This window comes from Alligator mississippiensis, chromosome 1 (genome assembly GCF_030867095.1).
Source record: "Alligator mississippiensis isolate rAllMis1 chromosome 1, rAllMis1, whole genome shotgun sequence".
Classification (NCBI taxonomy): domain Eukaryota; kingdom Metazoa; phylum Chordata; order Crocodylia; family Alligatoridae; genus Alligator; species Alligator mississippiensis.
In genome coordinates this window covers 69,430,581-69,458,190 of record NC_081824.1, presented here as the reverse complement: position 1 = coordinate 69,458,190, position 27,610 = coordinate 69,430,581, and the positions used below count along the sequence as shown (strand labels likewise).

Genomic DNA, 27,610 nt, shown 5'->3' with positions numbered 1-27,610 from the left:
CCCTGCTCTGTAATCATGATCATGGAGCTGGGGCAAGGAGCTCCCTGCATGGGGACAGTTCCCCACCGTGCCTGGCGCTGGCTGGGACCTACCCGAGGCCAAAACAGTTCCCAGCCAGCCCAAGGCTGTGTGGGGAAGTCTGCACATGCAACCTGGATCTGGCTGGAGACTGTCCCACTTCAGGAAGTTCTCAGCTAGCTCCAGGAAATGTTCAACTATAATCAAGTTCAGCACTCTCAGCACCCTTTTTATGACTAAACATGTAACAAATACTTTATGGCAAAGCCAGCACAGGCCCCTAGTAGAGACAAATTGTAGGCTGAACTCCTTTTAACAGCTTATGTTAAGCCAATGATAAACTTCTTCTGTGTGGATAGCTACTCTGATATTTCATCAGTGGTGGCAATCCCTTGATAAGAGGATGACAGTGTTTCAGTCAACAGAGAACTCATTGATGAGTCCAGAGATGACTGAAGAGGCCAATCCAAGATCCACATGTTCAACTGCAGACATGGCAAATAGTTCCAGGAGGCAGGAGTGAATCCTGATGACGTCAAAATCACAGCTCTTTCCCTTTGTCCCTCTTATCTATCTGCATCCATAGTGATACAAGTTTTCTTGAAATGACCAGTGCCTTGTCATAGATCGCAGTGCCATTAGGAATGATTTAGTGCTTGAGTCTCCCAGGTATTCATGTTAATATTACATTTCTTCAGATTGGCTTTTGAGAGGTCCTGAATCTCTTCTTTTGCCCACCTCTAGAGCAGTGACCATTGGTATGTTGGTGGTATAAGACCTGTTTGGGGGCCTGTTGTCAGACATCCTTATGAGATGTCCTTTTCAATGGAGTTGGTCCTGTATAAACATTACTTCAATTTTGGTGGTATTTCCTTAAGCCAGAATGCTGGAGTTCATTCTTCTGTCCTTCCTATTGATATGGAGAATTTTCTGAAGATATTTCTGATTGTAACATTCCAAGGCTTTCAGGTATTTCTGATATGTCATCCAAGTTTCATATTTATACAACAGGGTAGGAATGATAACAGCCTGGTCATGAGAAGTTTTGTTTGGGTTCTGATGTCATTATCAAGGACATGATTTCAAAGATGTTCAAAGGCACCACTGGCAGATTTTATCCAGTGTTGAACATTGTCATCTATGTTTACTCTTGGGAAAAGTGGCTACCAAAAGAGGGGAAATGCTCAACATTCTCCAAGGATGGTTCTCCAGTTGTAATACGTGGAGGAGCAGCTGATTGGTTTGGGGTAGGCTGGTAAAGTATCTTGATGTTCATTAAGTTGTTGCTGAGCTATTTCATATGCTTCACAGAAGCAATCAAGAATGACTTGAAACTCTTCAATTAAATCAGCGTGCACAACATAATCATCAGCATATTGATGACATACTGGAGGTGTTGATTATCTTGGATATGGAACATAACCAACTGATGTTAAAGAGATTTCCATCCATACAATACTGGATGCTGACTCCATATGGTAGTCTATCAGCAACAAGGTGTAGAATAGCTGTAGTATAGATGGAATAAGGGCAAACAAGGTTGTTTGAGTAGATGTGATATCTTTTATTATACAAACTGGGTAGTTGGAAAAAAGTTCTTGGGAAGCTTTTGGGCTCAGTCACTCTTCTTCAGTCATAGGGAGTCTCTGCTGGTCTGAGACTAAGGAATGAGAGAAGCTAAAAGTATGGCAGGGTGTCAGTGAAAATGTAAATAAGGTAGAAATTAGAAAGACAAAAGGTAAAGCAAGTAAGGGAGGGGGGAGAAAGCAGGAGGGAAAAGGCCAAAGGGAGACATTACAGTGATAGAATGTAAGGTAGAAAAGAGTCAACTCAAATAACCTTGCCTGACTATGTCCTTAGACCATCATGGCTACAGCCAAAACCCAGCATAGATGGAAGAAAGCATTCTTGTTTTATTCTAATTCTAATAATGAAAAGATCTGTTTCCAAGCCATTACTTAGGACAGTTATTATGTTGTCATGAAGAAATCTGATCATGGCAACAAATATTGGTGAGCATCCAAATCTCATCAGGATATTTCACTGGAGTTGGCTTTTGGCTGAATCAAGAATCTTAGATCAATGAAGGCCATGAAAAGATATCTTTGTTGCTTGCAGCACTTCCTCTACAGCTGCCTACCAATAATGATCATATGTACCTCTGAGAGGGCTGAAATTGTACCTCTGAGGGATGTGAAAGCACATTGGGACTCAGCAAGAAGAGTGAATCTATTGATGAGAATGTGGACAAGAATTTTCACAGCTATTAACAGGAGTGCAATACCACAGTAATTGCTACAGCCTGATTTATCTCTTTTCTTGAATATGGTTATAATTTTAGCATCTCTCAAGTCACCAGGAAGTCTCTTTTCTCTCTCTTGCTTTGTCCTCCCACCAATAGTTCTTTGACTTCCTCTGGTTCTGAGCTTTAATGTGGTGATAAATGCCTTGCTTCTTATTGGGGTTCACATCATTCTTCCAAACCTTGAAGGTTCTCCTTTTCCTGTCAATAAGAGCTTGAAGTTCCCTACTATTCCCATCAATCCAGTCTTGATGTTCCTTTGTGGAGAAGCCCTGAGATTCATGGATGCCTTTCTTGAGACTCTCCCACTGATCAATGGTGTTAAGACATCAGGAAGGCCAGAGTTTCTCATGAGGGCACTGCTGTAGATGATCACTTTTAGCAGGGTCCATCAAGCACTCAATATTGAACCTCTTATTTTGTTTACATAATTTGGAGGTGATATGATTGAACATAATGGAATGTATTAAATGATGATCTGTTCAGCAGACATCTGCACTGATCGTAGTTTTGGTGATACAGACATTACAATGGTCCTGGGCACATACTCTGACCTAGTCAATCATGTGCTTTTGTTTTGAGCAGGGATGCATTCATAATGTCTTCCATGCGTTACTTGGTCAGAATAGGGAGTTTGTGGTGATGAGATCATGCTCCAAACGCTTGCTCAAGAGAAGAATTTCATTTGAATTGACTTTCTCCAACCCTTCCTTTCCATAGACTCTGCATCCACTCTAGCATTGAAAATTGCCAAGAAGAATTTACTTATCTTCTTTCGGGACAGATGATCCTGGTTTTCTCTGATAAAAATCCCCAATTTTCTGGTTATAAAAAGTAACCCAAAAGCCACATTTTTCTGCTATTAAAATGAAGCACCACTAATACATAAATATGTATATAGTGATATTTCATTTTGATCATGGAAAAATGTGGATTTTAGGTTACTTTTGAACGTAAAAATTGGGGATTGCTTTTATCAGAGAAAACCAGGATCCCTACAGATGACAGGATTTGGTCAAGTTCAGAAGATAATTCTTTCTCTGTTTTGTTATCTTCACTAAGGATCAGGGCATATGCACTGATGCCTGTTGCACGTTTCCTGTTGATCAGTGAAAGATGAAGATGAGGTGCTTGTTGATGCCTACTGGACATTCCAGCATCTTGAGTAACAATCTTGGTCTTGACAGTAAATCCAACACCATGGATATATCTATTTTTTCCTAACCAAAAAAAGGTGTAACCACCACCATGCTCTGTGAGCTGCCTCTCTCTTGCATATTGGGTCTCAATGAGTTCATCAATGTCTATATCAAATTGTGCAAGTTCTCTGGCTATAAGTACTGTCCTTTGCTCCAGCTGGTCACTATTAAGGTTGAAGACATCTCAGGTTGCAAACTTCATTACTTCATTAGGACCGTAGATAGAGTTATTTCACTGGATGCAGTTTTCCAATCAGGTGAAACGAGACTGACTAGGTTTAGGGCACCTTTTCTAGCCCCCTCTTTATACAGGGTGAGCAGACTGGATCCTGAATAGACCTGCTCTATCATCATTGTAGCTGCTGACTTGCACACCCAAACTGCAGTGTCCCAGTTCCAAGTATAAAACAACCTAATCTCATACAATCATGGCCTCATTGTAGGACTGTGACTTGGGGTCTCTGGTAATCACTAGCACCTGCCCCAGGTGCCACTCATCCATTACTGTACTACTTGCTATTGAAGGAAACTGCTTGTGCGTGTCTTCTTTTAATGAAGGGATGCCACTGCACATCAGCAACCACAGAATACTTCACTAGAAGAAAACCATAATCCAATGGCAAGGAAAACAATGTGGAGGGTTCCTTCTTCATCTACATGCTCCACCATTGAGGTATCTTATATTTATTCTGTTTGAGTTTTTGGATCACAACCTTGACATGGTGGAAAGGCTTGTGTGCTACCAAGAACCTTGAGAGTGATGTTGTCTGGCGTCCTGTACTTCTGGTGGGATCACCTATGACGACAATGTCAGGAACAACGTTTCCAGATGAATAGCAATCTAAAAACAAAAGTAAAAGTCCTCAACAGTGGACCAGGCAGATAAAGAAGGAATGCTTCACAATGGTTGCCAAGGCAGATGAAAGCTGCAACACAACAGAAACCTCTGATCGTCTATGTTTTCCTTACCTCATGGTTTCCTCCACATGAAGTATGTGTGGTTGCTTTATTCCCAAATTAAAAGAAGACATGTGCAGGCATTTTCCACCAATAGCAAGTGATTTTTCACACCATTAGCTGAGACAGCTGTGCTAGTAAGACATAGCAATATACAGCTGGCCTAAGTAACTTCAGGACACTGTTCATTATGGTCACTTATGTCTGCTGTAATACTTCAAAATCACTTATGATATGTAGAAACTCACCTCAGTGGTACAGATTTTATTTTTACTACTTCATATTCTGTTGTTTTATTTCTGACTATGACAGACTAAGTGCAGAAATCAATATTACAGGTGTAATATTACAGGTTCTAGATAAAAATGAGGCGGCATTTCAAATTCAGTTTAAATGGGATGGCTAATTTAGATGGCCAGGCCAAGATGTTTCAAGAAGAATTAACTAGATAAAATGAACTTTGTTGCAATCTTAAGTCTTTTTCTTAAAAGCAAAAAAATGAGATTGTTTTCTTAAGATTTAGATTTGTAAGCCAACAAAAATATATAGGAACAGATTTTGCAAAGTGATTAATGATTTTGGTGGCCTGACTCAAGACACCATAAGGGTATTGCTTTTCATAAGGAAAACAAAATCCTCAGTCACTTTTGGAAATCTTCCCTATTGGTCTTAAGATCTCACATCCAGCTAATAGTTCCCTTACTGCCACGCCAAAGCAATGAGGTCAAACAACTTCTGATCTGAAAGGCTAGCCCACAAAAGCTGGGCACACCATGAAGTTAGTATTCACAGTCCACATTCAGAGAAGTAGGTATTCTTCCTCATGCTCATTTTATAGTTGTTGGTCATAGGATTACAAAAGCACAAGAGGAAGACATCTGTTCAATTTCCTCTTACAGAATAAAATTACTACCTAATTGGTGAATATTATTTTAAAAAGGGCATGAAAGCTTTAATAAAATTATAGAAGAAAAAAAAGAGTTGGAAGGGCCCTTGGGGGATCATCTCATCCAACCCCCTATTGAAGGGAGGATCACCACCATCTAAGCCATTTGAGTCAAGCATTTGTCTAACCTGTTCTTAAAAACTTCCATAGATGGAGATTCTCAGTGATTCTTCTTTTGCTAAATCCCTCTTCCTATTCTGCTGCAACATCCTAGGAGAGGGGTTTTCAACCTTTTTTAACAAGCGCACACCTTCTGGTGGTGGCAGCAGCTGGACACAGAGGGGTCATGCATCCAGCCGCCCAGGAGGTGCCTGTGTGACCCACAGAGGGGCACCGCTGCCCTTGCCCCCCTGACCCTGCTCCTGGGAAGCAGCAGCGCAAGGTGGTGGGTGGCAGTGGCGGCAGTCACCACGTGCAAGCCCCTGCACCCCACATCCATCCACAGAAGGGTGCCTCCTTGCCATCAGTTATTGGCTGAGCGCAGCAGCCTGATGGCCAGTCAAGAGAGCAAGCTGGTGGGGGGGGGGGGGGCCAGGGAGGCACCATGGTGGGCCATATGGGGCCGGCGGCACATGGCACTCCCCTTCCCCAAGTAAAAGGCAATACATGGAAATGCGCCGGGGGAGATGCCACTGCCACGCTCCGGGATGCACTGTCCCCACCTGCCCACATGTATCCCCTATGATTTTTCAAAGTACCCCTAGGGGTACGCGTACCCTTGGTTGACAACCCCTTACCTAGAAACTCCTTCTTCTCCCCCCTTACCTGAGCAGCAAGCTTACAGCAAAACAGGTTATAAAGGAGGCTGGGGCAAACTCCCTTGTTTGTTGGATCCTGGTACCACTATGTTCTGGTTGGCACCTCGTTCATGTTGCTATACACTAATTATATGTTTTCAGCAGCTGAGAACAGTTCTCTGCTCATTACTCCAAACAATCATGTCAACTAGCAAGCAAACTGAGCCCAGACCACAAAGTCCAAGCCATGTGGAACTTCTACTCACCACCATTCACAAATCTTTGCTCCCAAGACATCCAAGGCTTCCTACTCCTCTCCCAGCCTAGAGTCCCAACTCAAACACCCTTCTTAGCTGGCCTGTTTACTAGCTCTTAATGCTGCTCCCTCCTTTTGTCAGAATGAATAAATCCCTACTCATTCATTCTTCTTCCTTAGCCTGGACAGCCACAAACAGTTTCAGTAAAATCATGGCTTTCTTCCAGGCAATACACAATCAATTATGAATTCTTCCAAGAGGACTTATTTTATTAATGAATAAATAATTTTAGATTGAAAAACACTGTCAAAGAAAACAAGAAACTATAAGTAAAACTACTTTTCCCTACTGGATTTATTGTGTACAGCCAAGTTCTCACCAATTCAAAAGAAAGATAAACAGAACTAAAAACGTGTCCTCTATTGTTTTCACTTTTGCCCCCCAAAATAAAAAAATTAAAATCTGCTTTGCTGCCCAAAGTGATACCTTGAAACAGGTGTTATATTCTATGTATGCCATCTATTTTCCTTCCTCAGGCCCTCACAGATTCTACCACTGGCTGTCTTAGGGCATTTATACACATACATTTGTCTACTCTGACACACCAGAAATCCAGCAGATCAGAGCAGATTCAATCGAATCTGCTCCACGTGTGAGCTGATGCACACTGTGCTGCATTGCATGCAGTTGTATAAGTGACAAAATGTGTGTTAGCATGCAGAAAATGGTGGTGGTGCATGTCGCTGCTGAGAGCCACGGCGCAGGGTTCAGGGCCTTAGGAGCCCTAGTCGGTGGGCGGGTACTTGTGACGCTTGGAGTGGAATCAGGTACTGACGCGTCTTGGTTAAGCAAAAAGATTGTTTACTTACACTGCTCGTACAGTGCAGGTCAGAAGCTTGCTTCGATTACAGTTGTAAACTAAACTTGAGTCGGGCAGAAATTACAAAGTTCTTTGGTCGGTCTGCAAATGTGTTCGGGGTGTTCGGGCCGGCAGTCGTCTTACGTCTCGGGTGGTGGTGTGCTAGGCCCCCTTGGGTCGGTGACGGGGAGTCCTTAGTGGTTGATCAGGCCACTAAGTTCTTCTCTAAGACACACGCGGAGTTTGCTAGGCTCCACAGCGTGCTCAGAGCTCTCCACCAGATGTATGTGGAGTTCTCCAACTAGGGCGGAAACTGCTTCAACCTCTTATACGGCTAGCAAGCCAATCGCTGGCCGCCAGGTAGGAATATTTTAGAACAGTCCAATAGTGGGGTATGAATTTACATAAGATTGGCGGGAACTTTTTCTAGGTCATTAATATATAGTCACTGGGCTCTGGAGTTTTCCACTCGTGACCTACTTACATGACCTACTTACAAAATGATTGACAGACTGTGCCCTCTGTATCAAACTATGGGATTTTCCACTGTACTATAGGCATATGAACAATGGGTTCTGACAGTGCACTTTTGAACTAAAACACCATCAATGTGTTTTAGTTCAAAAGTGTGCAGCCGTCATTTTCTCAGCACTGATGCACATTTTGCTGTTCATACAAATGCATGCACCACAGCACAAGGCACTTTTAAAAGTTCCCAGAGCTGCGCAAATGCCCTTTGGGTGAACATCATACTTATCTAAAAAGATTTATCACATATGGTAAAAATAGTCCTTAAAAATTCCACCACAGTGATCATTTATTCCATACAGTCTTTAAGCATCCCCATGCACACAGCATTAACAACTAATACCCCAGTTTAGAGCATCTACTGATGCTTGTCACTTCCTAAGGCTCTTCTCCTCTTCCGTAAAACCCTTCCTGCTAGAATGCTTCCAATAGGAAATCTCAGGTCTGTCTATTGGGAGTTCTTTCCTCATAAGGGGACGGTTCATCACTTTTCCTTGCTGTTTTCTGCAGTGGGCAGATTACCAGACAAATCCTTCTGATGTTCTATTTAGCCTTCAGTCTTAGTTTCTACCTCTCTGGCTTACACAAGTACTGTTCTTGATGTCCATCAGTGCTCCTCAAGCCTTTTGCTTTTCTAGCCCTCCATTTCAGAAAGATAAATTCCTCTCAAATTCCCTTGGCTTTTTTCAAGATACTCTTGTAGCTCTTGACAGAGACTTCCAACTAGATTCCAGTTCCTGCTTTGTCTGTTATAGCTCTACTAGTTCCAGATGTCAGTCCTCCTTCTTAATTAGGCCCAACTGGGAAACACCTGTTTTGTCACCTGGATTCACTTTAAAGAGGCCCACCACCATGTGACAAGAAGTCTACCCAAAATAGCCATGGTTATATTGAGGGACCATTATATCTAGTAATGAATATGCATCTTGACAAGTTTGGCTTCTCTCTCTCCATGTAATAGCCCAAATGTTTGTGTCTGAACAGAAAGCAAAATGCAAAAAGTATTAGTCTAGAACACATAAGACATGAAGAAAGTTTGGAAGAACTGAGATTATTTAGTTTGGAGAAGAGAAGATTGAGCAGGGATTTAATAACAATCTTCAAATAGAGAAAATGTTGTCAGAAAGAGGTTCTCCATTTGCACAGAAGATGGGCTGAAATTACAAGGAAGATACAGGTTAAACATTAGGAAGAATTTTCCAGACCTACTTTTCAATGATACAATATTATAAACAAAACATTTTCAGGCTCAATGAACCAGTAATTTTAACAAATTTTTCTTTCACCAGAATGTTCCTAGACAGAGCAAGTTTCTAGTTCCCACTGGTTCAGCTACTGAAGCCAACATACAGCTGAAGAAATTCAGATGATTTCTGAAAACAGGGGTAAATGAAGTGGAAGTAGATTTGCATCTCTCAACTAAACTACCAAAACAAGATTCAGGACATATGAACGCTTCAGTGAATTGGTAACTGAAGCGAGTGAATTAATCTTCACCTCTTTTTAGCAATTAAGAAGGTCTCTAACGAAAAATCTGTAAGGTGTCACATTCATCTCTGCAAAAAGGACCTTAGCATTTCATTTTAGGGGGCAAGTGCAACCCCAAAGGCAAGACCACTTTTTCACCCAAATACACAGCACAAAAGCAGAAGGTCTTTGCCATGCTTCTAGATAATCATGTTATAACAAGCCAAACATCTGTAAGCTAGTGCCCATATTAGAGAAATATATTATCCCTGGGCTCACATAGCTTCAGCTACATCCTGAACAGGAAATCAAGCACACAGAAAAGTACTTATCTCAGGTACTGGAAGCAGCAGTCAGTTTATTGTGGCACTTTAACTCATGCTAAAATAGTTCTATTGATAAGCAGGCTAATTAGCACTACCTCTAGATATACCTGGTTCAACATTCTCCCTCTAAAGCATCCACCATGCCACTATCAGAGACAGGACACTGGGCTAAATGGACTGTTGGTCCGGCCTTGTATGGCACTTCTTATGTGCTGGTAGCTCATCTATACTAGTTCAGTACCCAAACTAGCTCAATTCAGAGTTAATTCAGGTATCTTTATACCACACTACATTGTGTGTACTTACCAGTACTGCATTGCACTGTACTTACCAGATGTCCTTTAAATTTTGGCAACTGCAGCAGCAATGATGCGGGAAGCATTTCCCTCCCTGCGCAGGCTGAAGCAGTGGCACAGGCTGCTCCTGTTTTGCCACATGGTCCTCCAACACAGGCTGCAGCAGCTGCAGTATGGATTCTCCGGGGCTGCTATTCTGGCATTCCCTGAAAAAGCACCAGGGACTGGTGCCTCAATCACCCCTACCCCCGCAGCCCCCCACAAGCTACACTAGTGTTACGTACAGACAGTCTTCCAAGTCTAGCTAAACCAATGTATCAGACTCCGAAATTGCTGGTGAAGTTTCTTTCTCATAATATTTTCCAAACCCAAAGATACTGTTTCAATTAGGAACGAAATGAAAAACTCCTTAATGTATTTTTATTTCGATCTGCAATTTAAAACTTCACCCAAATAAATGTTTGTGTGTCCATCACTTGTTGCCAACCACAGGCATTGTGGCAACCAGTGTGCATTGTGACAACCAGTGATTGGAAAAGTTCCCTTAAAATTCAAAATAAATTTTGAGTAGTGATTAAAGAGTATTATTAAGTATTCCTTATTATTAAGATAGAAGGTTTAAATCTGCCAAACGGCATGGGACAAGTTTTAATAATTCATATCGGTGCCTAGATAACATGGTGATGTTTAATACAAATGCCAAAGAGAATGATAGATTCCAGAATGCTACTTAGTAAACAGAAAAAATGTCCATATAATCAAAAGGCAGAGTTGAAAGTGGCAGAATTCTAATTATTTTTTAGTCATTTGCAAACCAAGCTACTTCAGAAAACGGAGAAAATATGTAATATTTTTTCAGCAGTATGGTAGACCGAGAAGGTCCTCAAATAAAATGTACCAAGCTATTATAAGTTATCACTTGTTGTTTTTTCTTCAGGGAAGTTTAAAACACTTTACAAATCCTGATAAAAAGGATTTAGGCCAAGTGCCTTTCCAATTTATAATACATTGTACTAGTTTCCTAACAATACTGACAACCATTATAAAATCAAAGTAGATTTTGTTTAGACAAGTAAATAACAAGCTCACATATGGCTCAGAACAGGAAATGGACTGCTTGTTCATCTCAGAAGCTAAAATTAAAAAAAAAAACAAAAAACTTAGGAATTAATCCTTCTCTATATAGAATTTAGGCCAAACAAACAATTCCCTTCACAAGAATGAGACTACCACTAAACAAACAGTAACATTAAGTTAAAGTATTTGACAAGGATAATTTAAATTGCTTCAAAGATTTACATTTTTCACCTTTTTTCACTCAAGCTTTGAAGTTATGGAGGGAAGGGAAGAAGGAAAACAGGGAGGGAAGAGGATATACACATTTTGTAGTTCTATCATGTTTCTGAATTAATGGCTCACTCTTCAAGACTTTTCTACATTAATTAATGTCTAGTAAGAATCTCATTGTCATTTGCCCAAGTTTTATAGCAAACCTACAGAACAGTCATTAATCCTCCACAATATTACCGGTATCTGCTTATCAAGCTCATAAACTACACTCCTGACTGACAGTTAATGATGTTTTCATCTTCACAGAGTAACCACGTTTTTTATTCTATTGACTCTTTATTTCAGATTAATGGGAGTTAAGCAAAAAAAGTACAAAGTCTTCATGAGAGAACACAATACATCTCTTTTTATAGAGAGCAATGTGCATCATGTTATATAGCTGTTTATCTACAGAATAAAAAATAGCATATACCTCCACTAGACTCTTAAAAATATTGTGACCTTGCATGCAGAAAATATCTTAAATCTTCCCTCTGTTTCTTAAATTACCTTAAAAACATCAATTTTGATTGTTGTGGCATATGCAGTAGATGTATATTACTTCATGCTAAAGGGAAAGCCTAGAAAAGGATGTAGTTGGAATCTAGGTGCTTACGTCCACAATTACAATCCAGAAATCCCCGCTCAACGGGTGACTACTGCTGGAACATACCAGATGCCTCCCTGTTTGTCTGACAGTTCTCTAGACACTTGCAATTCTGCTCTGAGCATGGCAGGAACAAACGGCCTAACCAACTGGGAGTCTAGCTCCTGCCTAAATCCCATTGGAATTCAGAAATTAGGTGAAGAAGTCTCCAGATCCACTGAGGAGCTTAATCCAGTAGAGATGCTCACAAAACACTTAATGCATACCATCAGGATCGAGCCACTCAAAATCCTGCTGTAGGCACTTGCTTTTTAAAATGTAACAGGAGATGTACATGGGGATGATACCCACCTTTAATGTGGATATCATCATCACATTAGTGGTGATGTGCAACTAGAGCAATACCTAAAATATTGGAGACATGGATTCCAGGACCTCCTCATCCTGAGGGGTTCAAACCCACAACATATACCAGGAGAATGCCATAATCACCACACTATAGATAGACTGGGATGACAAGTACCACTCTATTCCTCCTTTGGCCACTGTACAGGCAAGAATGCAAAACTCAAAGCAAGCAAGAATCAGCATGACCTGCAACTTAATGATTACGGCATTCATCTTGGAGAAGGAAAGCCTGGGCTCTGCCTCCTTCTCCCAGGATTATTTCAGTTTTGCTTTTGCTTGTTTTCAAAATCATGATCGGGTTAAATATCACATTAAGAAAAACAAATTAATAGTAATAGGAATGAGAACCTAAATCTCTAGATTCTGGATTCTACTCCAGGAGTCAGGAGACAGAAGTTAGGCATTACAGCACCTAACACTTAGGTGTCCAAGTCTTTTATTTTTGTCTATCCCCAAATTTTTCCAGAATATAAATGCAAGACCTTATCTTGCACAATTGTATCAAGTAGATTTGCCCTCTACTGCAGCAGTTGAAGAATCAAGCTCTTAGTCACAGAACAGTGTATACCATCAATATTCTGAGGCAGCTATGAGGTTCTTGGCAGGAGAATTAAGGAGTTTGGAACACAAGTGGTGGTGTCATTGATCCTCCCTGTAGAAGGCAAGGGCTCTGCCAGGGACCATCATATCCTGGAAGTGAATGCATGTCTAGGATGGTAGTGTTGATATGAAGGTTTTGGGTTCTTCAATAACAGGTAGATGTGCTGGGGAGGAGGATTGCTATCAAGATAAATGAACTTCACCCCAGGCTAGTGAAAGAACAGGCAGAGGAGCTCTCCAAGCCCCTGGCAATGATATTCATGAAGTTGTGGGAGACAGGTGAGGCAGCAAAGGACTGGAAAAGTGCTAAGGTAGTGCCCCTCTTTAAAAAAAGGCAAAAAGGAGGACCCAGGGACCACCTCAATTCCCAGGAGCTTACTGGAGCATATCCTGAGGAAATCCAAGTACGAACGTCCGGAAGAAATAAGGTTGATTACAACCAGCTAGTATGGATGTATTTAAAACATCTTGTCAAACAAACTTGTTCTTCTTTGACAAAGTAATTTTGGCAGGTGGGTCAAGGGAATGCTGTGGATACAGAATAGCCAGACTTCAGGAAGACTTGTGAAAAGGTCCCATATGGCCTTCTCATAAAGAAATTGGAGAAATATGGGCTGGACAAAACTATGATAAGGTGGATAAAATGAACTAGCTCACTAGCTGAAAACAAAGGGTAATTATAAATGTATCCACATCAGAATGGCAGGAATTGAGTGGAGTCCCACAAAGTCTGTCCTAGCCCAGTGCTGTTCTATTTGTTTATTAGTGATTCAGACATGGCATTGAGAGCTTCTTGAGCAAGTCTGCAGATGACACAAAACAGGTGAACATGCTGGAGGATGGGAGTGCAATTCAGAAGGATCTCGACAGTTAGAAAGCTGGGCTGGAGCTAACAGGATGAAATTCAATGTTGCGCAATGCCAGGTGCTACACTTTGGGAAGAAAAATCATAAACACAAATACAAAATGGGTGATACCTGGCTGGATGGCAGCACTACAGAAAGGACCTGGGAGGCAGAGTAAATCACATTCTCAACATGGAGTCTGCAGTGTGAGGCAGCCACACAAAAGGAGAATGTTGTTTTGAGATGCATCAATAGAAGCATTAGATGCAATACACAGGAAATGATTGCGTGCCTCTACTCAGCACTGCTTAGGCCTTATCTAGAGTATTGTGTGCAGTTTTGGGCTCCACATTTTTAAAAAGGATGTGGAGAAGTTAAGGAGGGTCCAGATGTGGGCAACAAAAATGATAAAGGGCTTTGAAGCCAAGTCATACAAGGAGAGATTGAAGGAAACAGGCATATGTAGTTTGTGGATAAGATGCTTAATAGTTTTAAAATATCTGAAGAAATCCCATAAAAAAAGAGGGAATGCAGCATTTCTCTCTTGATACAGAGAGCAGGATGCAGACCAGTGGCTTGAAGTTGCAGCAAAGTAGGTTTAGACCGGAAAAATGTCTTTGCTGTTAGAATAGTGAGGCAGTGGAATAGACTGCCTAGAAAAGTTGTGAACTCTCCATCACTGGAGATGTTCAAGAAGAGGCTGTACAGCCACTGATTGGGGATGATCTAGGCATAGCTATACTTATATACTGCTGTGGGTATTTACCATGCTTCTGGGCTTTGCTGGTTCCCATATGGGACTGGGAAGAAATTCTGGCCCCCTGCTCCGCGCTGCTAATATGCGTTGCGGAGCAGCAGGGGGTTTAAGCCTTCCTCAGAGGCATCAGGTGTTGGCTGCAACCGGGCTGGAGATTTTGACTGGGATGTGCCTGTGCTCCTGCTAGGACTTAAACCTGGAAGCCCCTAGCTAAAGGGTCTTGCCCCTCTCCCGATGCTCCAACCAGTTGTCATATTTAATGTCAGAAAGGAGTTTCACCCCATGGTGAGACTGGTATGGACTGTGAGGGTTTCTGTCTTCCTCTGTAGTATCAGGCAGAGCCCTCTTCGTGGAATCTCTTGAGCATATATATTAATGACTTTTACAGATGTCGGCTGTCATGGTCCCCCTGCTTTACCTGTGGCAGATTAAGGTGTTAGGTCTCATATTGTGTCAAAGTTGACTATATAGTTTTCCTAAGAGGTTAGACTAGATTTGTATAGGATGGTTTGGATAGGGATGGTCCTGGCTCAGGCAGGCGTTTGTACTAGATGACATCTGGAGGTCTATTTCAGCCCTTCTTCCCTATGATTCCTTCAAATATGTGACTCCGGCATGAACCCTTTTCATATTTCTTAAAGAATTTGATATCTAGGGTTTCGTCTGAAAAGTTTGCAAGACAAGAGAATTCCTACAACAAATAAATTGTTACTAGGATTGGTTCATGTATTTTATTTCAACATCTAATAGCTTAGAAGTTTAAGTCTAAGTAGTAGATCATGAAAATCTATTCTTGCTTTTGTATTCACGTAAGAAAACTTCATCAAAATAATGAGCTTTATTAAGTGGCTTAAATTAGGAGCAAAATTGCTTATTCCTTTGACTGTATGCAAGCAACTTTTCATATTACTAACATGTCTCAAAATTAGATTAGACCATTAGGCAGTTACAAATCAAAGCAAACTCTTAATAAGTACAAAAAGATTCAGAAGTTCATAAATGAACATCAGTGGAATAGCCTCCTTCTAACTGCTATTTCTCATCCTGTGTTATTGGAAATGAAACAGAATTACCATGACATGCTTTTCAAAAGAGTATTGGCAGTTCACTCAAAAAAGGATGCCAAGATATTAAGGTCCTAAAAACATTTCACATGTCAAATTTCACAAGTCTGCTACAATGACATTTAATCTGAACATTAAAAACTTCCACGGAACACAGCTGGAAATAACAAACAGATCAGACATGGCAAAGTAACGGCTTAATAATAAATGCTGGTGTGCCACCTGAGCCCAACCAGGCCAAAAAAAAAGAAAAAGGTTTGCTTCAGCAAGTTTAAAAAGGATACTGCCATTGCTATATCTTTTAAGGTTAATCCTTTTTGGAAATGAAGCAGATTCAATGTGAAGGGACTTAACCTCTTCTTTGTTTTTTTCCCCACCCAGAAAGTTAAAATATTAGATTTAGAAAAGCAAATATTGAACCGAGTGAAAGCAAGCCTGAGGTCTTGGATTTAACCTGAAGATATCCCATATAATTCCAAAAAAATATACAGTTAAACTGAAACAAAACAGAATAAATTGCACACAATACTAATCATGATGGTACTTTGGATTATACACACAGCAGAGAGAATTTCCAGAGGCTTAAGATGAAATCTTTGTGTACATGACCAGAGAAATGAACTGTGAAGATGAACCACCAAAGCATTCCAGCTGACTATACAACTCAGGAGACTGAGCTGAAAGAAGAAGTGTTCCCAAGACAGCCATTTCTCATACCATGCTAGTCTTCATAGATAGTTAGCAAAAGAACTGAGTTAGACCCTAAATGTGAAAGGCCAGGGCAGATGGTTGAACAGATTTTATATGTTTGTGCTGTTCCCACCCACCAATCCAAAGTTCACTTTTCACTAAAATTCTGGGTGGTCCTATCAGAAGTCATAAGGGAAGAATACCCTATTAATTCAATGAGATAATCTAGATACCGAAGACAAGATTCACATTGAGAAAGGAAAGGGAGAAAGAAATTTACTAAGTTACTGCCACCCACAAACCCAGGGGCAGCAAGTTAAAATAACTACAATACAAAGACTTCAAACCTAAGATAACATGCTACAGGTAAGGAATCACAACCCCCAGCAATTTGTTTACACACCTGATCTTCAATCTTATCTGAAGATATTTTAAAATATTTACCCCTTATTCAAGATCCTTATTCAAACATGAGCAAAACAAATGAGAATTGCAGAATTCATATTTGAGGAAATGATGTAAAATCTGACTGGTATGCAACTTAAATCTCATACTTGTGTTGCATCTCCACTTTGTCCATACACAAACCCAACAAGATACAGATGCCTGATACTTTTACATTGGTGAAATTTACATTGGCTCATACATTGAGCTAAATGTAAGCTACATTAGTGCTGAGACCAGATAGACAAATCAGTTCTCTGGAGGTAGAACTTTATTGCAGGTAGTTTTGACAGTCACTATGTGGCAGTGGAACCAATAGCATCTTTACCATAAGATGACAGTGACTAGAGCTCTGGATACCTGACCTTCACTTTCCCAAGCTTCAATTTTCTGATTTTGTGAACTGCCTGTCTTTGCACAACTCCCTTTCCCATTTTCACATTCATCCATAAACCTCTTCATTCCTTTTGCTTAGCCTTGTTTCACCCTCTATGAAAGTTTCCTTCACTCCATCTTCAAAATTCTGCATTCTTATTCCCACTTTAGAAATAAGAGCATAACTATGTTGCAAATAAAGCCACTTGAGCTTGATTATATAAGATTTGCCATTTAATAGATCAGGCCATAGCAGGAAAAATATAGCCCACGGGCTGGATGCGGCCTGCCAGGCCATTCTATCTGGTCCGTGGGGCCCCTAAAAAATTTAGAAAATTAATATTCATCTACACCCTGGCTACCTGTCATGCGGCCCTCAATGGCTTGCCAAGACTCAGCAAGCAGCCCTACACCCAAAATAATTGCCCGCCCCTGGACCATAGGTTCCTCTTGTGCAGCATCCTGTGTTCCACATTGTCAGAGTGTGGTTGCTGAAAGGGAGAGTGAATTGGGTATGACCAGGGTTTTTTTTTTTCCATTGTTCCTCTCTTACCTGCAGCCTCAAATATTGAAGGTCTAGGAAGTTTGGATTCAGAGGCTGTATCCCTAACTCCCATGCTCAATAACTACTGATGCCCCTTTCCTCCAGGAATTTGTCCAATCCCCTTTTTAATCTGGCTAAACTGTCAGTTTCAATATCTGGTGGCAACATGTTCCACATTTCCATTACACTCTGTGTGAAAAAACTTCCTTTTACTACTTTTAAACTTACTACCTACTGGTTTCATTTTCTGGCCCCTAGTTCTTTTACTGTGAAAGACTACACCATATCCCTATTTACTTTCTCTTTGCCATTTAGTATTTTTGTTTAAATCCTTATGTATTCCCGTCAAGCATCTCTCTTGTAAACAGAATATGCCTATCCTCTTTAGTCTCTCCTTAAATGGAAGCCCTTACATATCTCTAATCATTCTCATTCCTCTTCTCTGGACTTTCTTTAGTTCTTCTATATCCTTTTTGAGGTGCAAGGACCAGAACTGGGCACAGTATTCAAGGTGTGAATGAATCCTGGATTTATAAAGAGGCATCCTGATACTTTCAGGTTTTGGGAGGAGGAGGGGGGTTAATTCCCTTCTTAACAATCCCTAACAACATTTTGTTTGTTTTTTTGACAGCTAAGCATGAAGATGCTATTTTTAACAAACTGTCCACAATGACTACCAGATTTATTTCCTGTGTGGCAACATCTAATGTAGAGCCCATCATAATGTAGACATAGTTTGTAGGGCTGTGCGAAACAGCACCATTTCATTTCAACTTGCATTTCACCGTTTTGAAGGGACAGTGTTTAGTTTCATCATTTTCTTTCATTTTGAAGTACTGTTCCATTTAGTTGAAACTGTTTCACTGTTTTGACATGGTTCATCCATAGGCTATCATGGGGAATCATGAAAACACCTATAACTTTGTCATTTCCTGCCTGCTTTGGATGAAAATTGCAGGGATGGTAGCCCCTTCTGAGGGCAAAAAGATTGACAAATTTCAAAGTGATAGGTGCAGGGGTTTCTGGGAAATGGCACCTGAAACTGCTAAAAGCAAAACTCACATCACTTGCCAACAGCGGCAGCCTCCTGTCATCCTCCATGCAAGTCTGGGAGGGCTGTGGGGCTGTGCCAGACTCCTCCTGGGGGTGCGGGCCCCCAGATTTGGGCTTGGGATGACAGAAGGCTACCGCTGCAGCCTGGGACTGGTGCTGGGTGCAGCCCATGCCCAGCGCCAGAAAGACTCGTGCTGTCGCTGGCCCCAGGCAGCAGCAGCATCCTTCTGTCATCCCATGCACAGATCTGGGGGGCTACACCCCCAGGAGAAGTCTGGCAGTGCTGGGAGGGCAGGTTGAGCTCTGTGGGGCTGGTGGAGCTGCTCGGAGCACAGCCCTGGCTCTCCCCGTCTCCCACTGCCAAGCGGCACTCTGAGTGGCTCTGCAATCCCCATGGAGCTCAGCCTGGCGGCAGAAGGCAGCAGGAGAGCCAGTGGCAGAGGCACTCAGAGCACAGCCCTGGCGAGTGCAGCCCAGAGGTGGGAGGCTCCACAACCCCACAGTGCTGAGCGTGGTGGTGGGAGGTGGGGAAGAGCTACTGGCCAGGGCAGCACTTGAAGCCAGGGCTGTGCTCCAAGCAGCTCTGCCACTAGTTCTCTGCTGCCTCCCGCTGCCAGGCTCAGCACCGTGGGGCTGCAGAGCCTCTGGCCACTGGACTGTGCTTGCCAGGGCTGCGCTCCAAGCAGCTCCACCACGGGCTCTCCCAACACCCTCCTGCCACTGGGCTGAGCTCCATGGGGCTGGCAGAGCTGCTTGGAGCGCAGTTCTGGCTCCGAGCGCAGCCCTGGTGAGCACAGCTCAGTGCCTGGAGGCTCCACAGCCCCATGGAGCTGAGCCTGGCAGTGGGAGGCAATGGAGAGCCAGTGGCAGAGCTGCTCAGAGCACAGCCTTGGCTCTGAGTGCAGCCCTGGACAGTGGCTCTCCCCTGCCTCCTGCCACTAGGCTCAGTTCCGTGGGGCTGCAGAGCCTCCAGCTGCTGGACTGTGCTCACCAGGGCTGTGCTTGGAGCCAGGGCTGCACTCCAAGTGGCTCCACTAGCCCCATGCAGCTCAGCACAGTGGCGGAAGAGCCAATGGTAGAGCTGCTCCAAGAGCAGCCCTGGCGAGCACAGCCCAACAGCGGGAGGCTCTGCAGCCCCATGGAGCTAAGCCTGGCGGTGGGAAGCGGAGGAGAGCCACTGGCTAAGGCTGCACTCAGAGCAGCTCTGCCACTGGCTCTCCCACCACTGAGCTGAGCTCTGTAGGGCTGGTGGAACCACTTGGAGCACAGCCCTGGCTCTCCCTCACCTCCCACCCTCAGGCTGCTTCAAAAGTCGAAATGTTTCAAAAGTTTTGAAATATTTCAAGTGCCCTCATTTCACTTTGAAGCTTTTTGTTTCATTTTGATTTCGCTGTTTCAAGCTCAAAATGCATCAAAACAGCTTTGAAACAAAATAGTCATTGAAATTTCACGCCACCCTAATAGTTTGTTTGTTTTTGTTTTTGCTCAGGTGCATTACTTTTCACTCTTCTGTGTTGAATTGCATCTGCCCTGTAGTTGCCCATTCACTCAATCGTGCAAGATCCTTCTGGATGTCCTCACAGTCCACCTTGGTCTTTACCACTTGAAATCATTTTCTGTCATCCTCAAATTTCGTCATGTAACTACTCACCCCCTTTTCCAGATAATTTCTGAGTATGTTAAACAGCACTGATCACAACATAGATCCCAGGGGAACCCTTCCATTTACTTCTTTACATCCTGAAAACTGATAATTTATACCCACTCTTTGCTTTTTATATTGGAGACAATTTCTAATTCACAAGTGGCTGTTCCCTATAATCCCAATATTACCTAACTTAATCAAGTGCTTCTGATGGAGGACCTTATTAAAGGCTTTTTTGAAGTCCAAATATACTGTCAACTGGATTGCCCCAATCCACTTGTTAATTGACACCCTCATAGAACTCTGGTAGGTTGGTAAGGCATGATTTCCCTTTGACAAACCCCTGTTGATGCCTCCCAAGTGAGTCATGCCCATCCATGTACTAAACATGTCTTTTTCTTTATTATTGTTTCTATTAGTTTTCCAGGAACAGAAGTTAGTCTCACTGGCCTGTAGTTCCCTGCATCCCTTCTAGAGCTTTTTTTGAAATATGAGAGTCACATTGGTAACCTGCTGGTACCGAGGCTATTTCTAGCAAGGTACCAAGGCTACTTTTAATGATAGGTTGCATACTATGGTTAGGAGTTAAGCAATTTCCAATTTGAGTTCCTTCAAAACCCTAGGGTCAATGTTATCAGGTCCTTACATGAACTTATATAATATTATATAATCAGTAACAGTATTCTGTAAAATGTATAGAGGTGCTTGCTAAACAATTTCCCAGGATTATCTGTGAAAAGTAATGGTTATGAATTGCTTTGAAAAAGCATAAATTATTACAAAATATTTTTATTAGGAGTGGATGTTCCAACAATGACAAAGCACTTCAAGCTCTTAGACGTGCAACATAATCAGTATCTAAGCATTCTACGAAAAATTTTAAAAATATTTTTAACATGACCACAGTGGGTTGGGGATCTTCTTAGCTCAAACAGTCTCTTGGTGTTTGTTTACAGCCCTTGTTTACTTGTCTTTGCTTCCTTGGGGCAAACTCCTTTCAGCAAGAACACACATAAAAACAGTAAAACAAAACACCTGAATAGCAGAGGGTCTTTTTCCAGAGCCAAAGAGAGTCTTCAGACTTGGTTGTATCATTGCTTGCCTGCCATCTTCCTTCTTTGTCAGTACCCTCCAACAATTAAGTCATGTGTGTGTGCATGTGTATTTATATACAAGTGTTTCAGGCAGCACTGGAGCTGCTTGGGCTGTCACCCTGGGGCTGGCGCCACTCACAGGGACTGTATGTCATGCCAGGCTGGGTCCTGTCTCCATGGAACTAGCCCAGCCCAGTGGTGTGCGGGGCCCATGCGGACAGGACCTGGCCTAGCATGACATGTGGTTCCCATGAGTGGTGCTTGCCCCTGGGTGAAAGCGAGTGGCCCCAGGGCTGCCTGAAGCGACACATCCCTGTGTGGCACCAAACCAGGCTATTCCCATGACAGACGACACAAGCGGCCCCGTATCTGAGCCAAATGCACATGTAACCATTAGAATATTAGGGCTGATAAGCACTCCCAATCAGCAACTGCCCTTTTGAAAAGGCTCCATACGTACATTTGCCCATACCCCAGAAAGAACGGGGGCATTTAGAGACAGCCACTGAGAAAAAACTAATGACAGTCATGCTTCTGAACTCCAGCCCCTAATCTTATTTTGAAAAAATGTTGAGTGCTTTTAACAGAAGAGGCCTATAACATCACCTTGAAGAACACAACCAACATGGAAAATTACAGCTTGAATAATTAAATGTTAGTGGAGTTATAAGCAAATGAAAGAGTTTTTTTGTGTGTTTTTTTTTTTTAATAGGCGATACCAGGCAACCAGAAGTATATGTGGTGCTATCCCTAAGAATTTAATTTCTCTCTCTCAAACATGGGAGCAGATCCTCAGTTAGTATAAACTGGAAATAGCATGATTTTCATCAGCTAATTTTGTTTCAAAATAATCCTCGTTGCAGTATCCCTTTATAATATGCAGGTTCTTTTGTCTCTCTAGAAACAGTTTTATAACACTACTGAAATTAAATCTGAAGGAATATAGCTTACAAGATCACAGTAACACTGCTGGAATGTAGTAGAACAAAGGTAATTAAAGTGCAATGTCAACTTTCATAATTTTTGTCCTATAATTAGATTTTTGCAGTTTAAATAAAGAAAAATAGTAACTGTGTATCAAATACCACAGCTTCTAAACACTAGATATCCAAAGCATACTTTTCAAATATAAGCTCTGGAAAAAGGATTACAATTTTATTTGTTTCACAAAACACCATTTAAGATCTATTTTTCCACACAGTGAACCACTGAATTTTCAAACAGTAAAAGCCCCTACACCTCATTATGTGACATTTTCCATGACCTGGGAAAATGCATTTTCCAACAGTTACCCACAGGCAAAAGTAGTGTCCAGCAAAACCAATGAAATTATTTACTAGTTTCACATATCTTGTATATTATTTTTCTCTGATACTCTAGAGTGAAGTGGAAATTTATATATCTTCAATAACATATATTGTTTACAAACTAGATTACAATAACTTGTAAGATTCCAGACTAGTCATTTCCCAAACACATTGGCTGCCTATTCACATGCTGGGGGGAAGGGGGAGGTTTAACTGGAGTAGTTCCTGGACAGCTGCTCTAATTAAAATGGCTCACTGTCGCAGGTATTAAGCCCCCGCACATTTCAAAATTGCTGCAGGATGCTTTATCTAAAGCTTATTTGACAAAGTTTAGATAAAGCACCCCTACAGCCATTTTGAAACATGCAGAGGCTTAGTACAGATGATGGTGAGGCAATGCTGGAGCGTTCTAGTTAGAACATGAAGCAAACTTGATTAATCACTTCTGCTCCAATGCATTCCAATTAGAACATGAATGAGCAAGCTTATAGCCACCCATAGACAGCAGAAATCAGGCCACAATTCTTCATCTGCTTACATATAAAGAACTAGATTTTCTCGCATATGGTGATGTTTGACATAGGTCTTAACTTCAAATGTCCCTATTATAAATCTGAGACTGACTGTATATTCATGGTAAGTTGTAAACAAATCTTGTAGTTATTAAGCATGTTTTCTCTACCAAAGAGCATAAAATAGTTTTGAGAATATTTAGTACTTTAGGTAGCAAGAGCGTTCCTTATCTTTTACACAAGTGAATGAGTAGAATGCTCTTCTTTGAAAATTGTGTCAACCTAATGCACAAACATCAAGAAAGTTGCATAAAACATTAAAGAGTGAAAGTGGGAGAATATTGGACATTATGGCTTTCTACTCTGCCTCCCATGCCATTCTAATTGGTAAACTAAGGAAATACAGTGTAGATGAAACTCCAGCAAAGCAGATTTGGTGAAAGGTTCTCAGGTTTCTAATCAAACGTCTGGTCAGAACTAGGAAGCCAAACTTTCTCTAAGATGGCAGGGGCACTTATGTGGAATGTGGGAAACCAAGGTCCTAATGTCCATTTTGCCTGTTTGGAGACAGAATCCAAAGTCTCTTCTTGGAATTCTCACTTCATAGAAATAATGATTCACTGCGGGGAGAGGGAGACAGACTCTATACCTTAGTGATTAAAGCATTCACTTGGGATGCGGATGACCCAAGTTCAAGGCCCTGTTTTGTAGCAAGGACTTGAACCTGGGTCTCTCTCACCCTAGGTGAGTGCCTTAACCAATGGATTACTGAGGTCTTTTTCTCTCCTACACTATTTTTGTTGTATGCTACAAGAGATTGTAGTTTCATTATTAGGCTAAAAGAAACCAATGCTGAAGCCTCAATATTTTTCAATAAACAGAATTCTCATTCTCCAGCTAGTGCTATTACTACTTAAAAGCAGATACTGAGAAAGAAAGGGTTCCTTATGCTGCTGGTAGGACACTGCAGGGGCATTTCCACTGTGGCTAACAAAATACATCTATGATTGGGGTTCATGTTGTGGGATATACCACATATCATGAGGGACACGTAATTAATTTAGTATATACTGAATAGATTCCAACAGCAGTACTTAAAGGAAATATCTCAAGATTCTCATCCTTATTTTCAATCTGTCATATTATCCACCTTTTCAGGATTTTTTCCTCTATCACTAAAAACCAGAGCCCCTATAAAAAGATCTATTATAACCAATTTCCAAGAAATATGTAAGACTCTTTTCTCTAAGTAAACAGTTGAGAAGACACAATACCTGAGGTGATGGTAGATGCTGACACAAGTCTCTGATTAGATTTGTCCTGAAATATTTATGAAATAGCTTCAAATGAAGAAGTTTGTCCTATATTAGAGACCCCCCCCCCCAAAAAAAAAAGAAATAAAACAATTTTGCAGGTATAATATGGTAAAAATCTAATCAGAAGAGGTTGATTTTTTTCAGTCTGGCCAATTCTCAATTGACCATGCAGCGACATCTATCCTTTTTTGCAGTAGGTATAATTGCATATCTTATCATCGCGCTAATTTTCATTTCTTTCATTATTCTAATTATCTGCATCTGTTTTATTTCAAACAAAATTTTCAAAGAAGAGCATTCTACTCATTCACTTGTGTAAAAGATAAAGGAACTCTCTTGTTAGCTAAATTATTAAATATTATCAAAACTACTTTATGCTCTTTGGTAGAGAAAACATGATTAAAACCTACAAGATTGATTTTATGTTCATGGTAAGTAGTAAACTAGTCTCAGATTTATAATAGGTCTTAACTTTAAATGCCCCTGTCATATATGTAATAAACAGTTTGGATTTTTGGCAAAGTAGGCTCATAAATACTTCATGTCAAAAGTAAGGAGGAAAAAAAAGAGAAGTCGCTTACCAGTAATTGAACAACTACTTAAGTTAAATAATAATAATTGGAACTATTTAAATTAAAGAATAAGATTTAACGGCTACAAACTGGTTATAAATAAGTTTAGACGGGAAATTTGAAAAAGATTTCTATTAGTAAAGTTTTAAAGTAATTTTCCAAGTACAGAACTGAAGGCAAAAAACCTGAATTATCTCAATATAGAATTCTACAAGTTTAAAGAAGGCCTGTAGAAGACAGGAGATTCTTGGATTATGTGGATGAAGATATTTGCTATCCCCATGCTTGGGTTGAGAGGTAACTTTCTGTACAAGGTGTTCAAATCATGCAACGTTTCTGGGGTCCTGCTGGTCTTTTGGAGGATCCAGAAATGATTTATTCACATCCCACCCCTTATGAATGCTTACCGGCTTCTAAACATGTGTTTTTTTCCTTTCTTCCTTGGGCATGAGCCACTAGGATTTGGAATGGAGTGATTTGGTGCTCTTGCTGGTATTTAGAAGGCTCTCAGGTTCCAGGGCCTTAGAGAAGAGTTTTGCTTTTCTGCTGAGGGTCAACCCAATCACTAAGCATGGGACCAGGACAATGCTTTAGTCCCTGAGGGCACTTTTACATGTGCTCTAGGGGAGTGGCGCTTTAATTGAGAGCCGCTCTCATTAAGCACCGCAGCATCTCACGTATCAGCATGCCCACACTTAAACATGGTGGTGGGGGTGCTTGAACTAAACCTCATTCGACTAGCTTTAGTTCAAGCACCCCACCACCATTTTTAAGTGCAGGGATGCTGATAGATGAGATGTGGGAGGCTGCTGGAGCGCAGTAACTACCACACTCCAGCAGGCTCCATTAATTGAGTCTGCTTCAATGCGCTGTTATTACAGTGTGTTGGAGTAGCCTCTGTGCTCACATACAGGCACCCCTAGACATTACCAGTCTTAAATCCTGACCTGGAGAAGGAAGCCTAGACAGTCCTTGCCTAAATTCACTGGACTGTTGAATCAATCTGTGGACTGAGGAGAAACATGTTTAGAACTGGAGCCAGACACAAACTCCAATGAGACAGCATCTGAGGAAAGAAACTTGTGAGCCAGATCTGAAGCCAGCCCAAATGCTGAAACTGTGGAAGGGAGCCAGAATGTTGGCAGACGCGTAACTGACAGGGTCAACATTTCACACATCTCTAATATTTGCATCGTGATATATGCTGCTTTTCTGGCTCTAGATATAAATGGCCTATATGCAGCAGATTTCCCAGGAACATGGGACTGTCCTATACAAACACAAATACCTTAACTGTCCATCTGAGACAGCCATAGCAACATTTTGGTGTTCAGAGGAGAAGCCATTATGCGAGGCTTCTACTTTGTTAAACAAAAATAAAAGAAAGATGTTAACAAAAATGCAAAAGAGTTGATGGGTACAATGTTGCAAGAAGGTAGTGCCACACAATACAGATAAAATTAAGAGGGATGCAAAATGCCCAAACAAACAAAAACAGAATTTAAAAATAATCTGAGAGAAAAAGGGCAAGTTTAGGAAAAAACAGAAAGAATCTCTAAAAAGGGCTTCACACAGTTGTACATCTCAAATCATAAACCAACAAAGCACCCTTTCTCAGGAACTGATAGGCAGGAAACTTGCACCATAATTTATCCCTTGGGCAAGGAGAACAATGACAGATGGTACTCCACTGTGCCCTACACTGCTAAGATTAAAGATCTCCAAGTTCAACTACTAAGGAACATTAACACCCCTCATGTACCTGTACACATTCATACAAAGGAAAACCTTGCATTAAACTAAAAAAATGCTAGTGCTACTAAGCAGCAATACAACAAAAAACAGACAAAATTTCAAAGCACTATGACCTTAGTGCAAAAATGTAATTAAAGTATTCTAAAAATCAGACTGTGCTCTATGATAGGGTTATCAAAGTGAATGGTCTTCTAACATAGCAAAGGTTAGTCTTCTGTGAATCCTAACTAATGAGAAAAGTACTAGAACAGTTGGAACAAAAACATACATCTGACCATGTGTAGACTATGAGAGAGGGACATGATAAACTTCTACATACATTTAAAGAAGATCCAAGCAGAGGGAGATTCTTTTGCACAGACTAAAATAGATTAAATTGAACTAATGGGATGAAATTAGAACAAGAAAAATTAAAAATGAATATCAGAGATAAACTTCCCCAGTTTTTCCTGCAACACCTTTATTCACATAATGACCTTCCAAACTGGTCCAGAAAATCACTACAACTATGTCAGTATGGAAGTCATATGGCTTTTTCTTGATGTAGCATGCAAAGGCCAAATCAAAACTCCATTGTTCTAATTGCTATATCTATTGCTAGAAAATCTGTCATTTGTCATCCAAGAAAAATTATATTCATAATTTTCCACTAGTTCCAGTACAAATGGAAAAAGAAAAAAATTCAACTACCTTAAAATAAAATAGAGTTTTTACTATAGGCTCAGCACTGTTAAGTTACGTTATATAAATACTTCTCTTATTGCTGTCAATTAATACACTATATTACCAATGTGGAGGGCC

General features: G+C 41.1%; 1 protein-coding gene across 7 annotated transcripts in view; it reads right to left on the bottom strand.

The window, feature by feature from the left end:
* The window catches only part of BCKDHB (branched chain keto acid dehydrogenase E1 subunit beta), a 295,919-nt gene that overhangs the window by 139,788 nt on the left and 128,521 nt on the right, over positions 1 to 27,610 (bottom strand). The window lies entirely within an intron of this gene.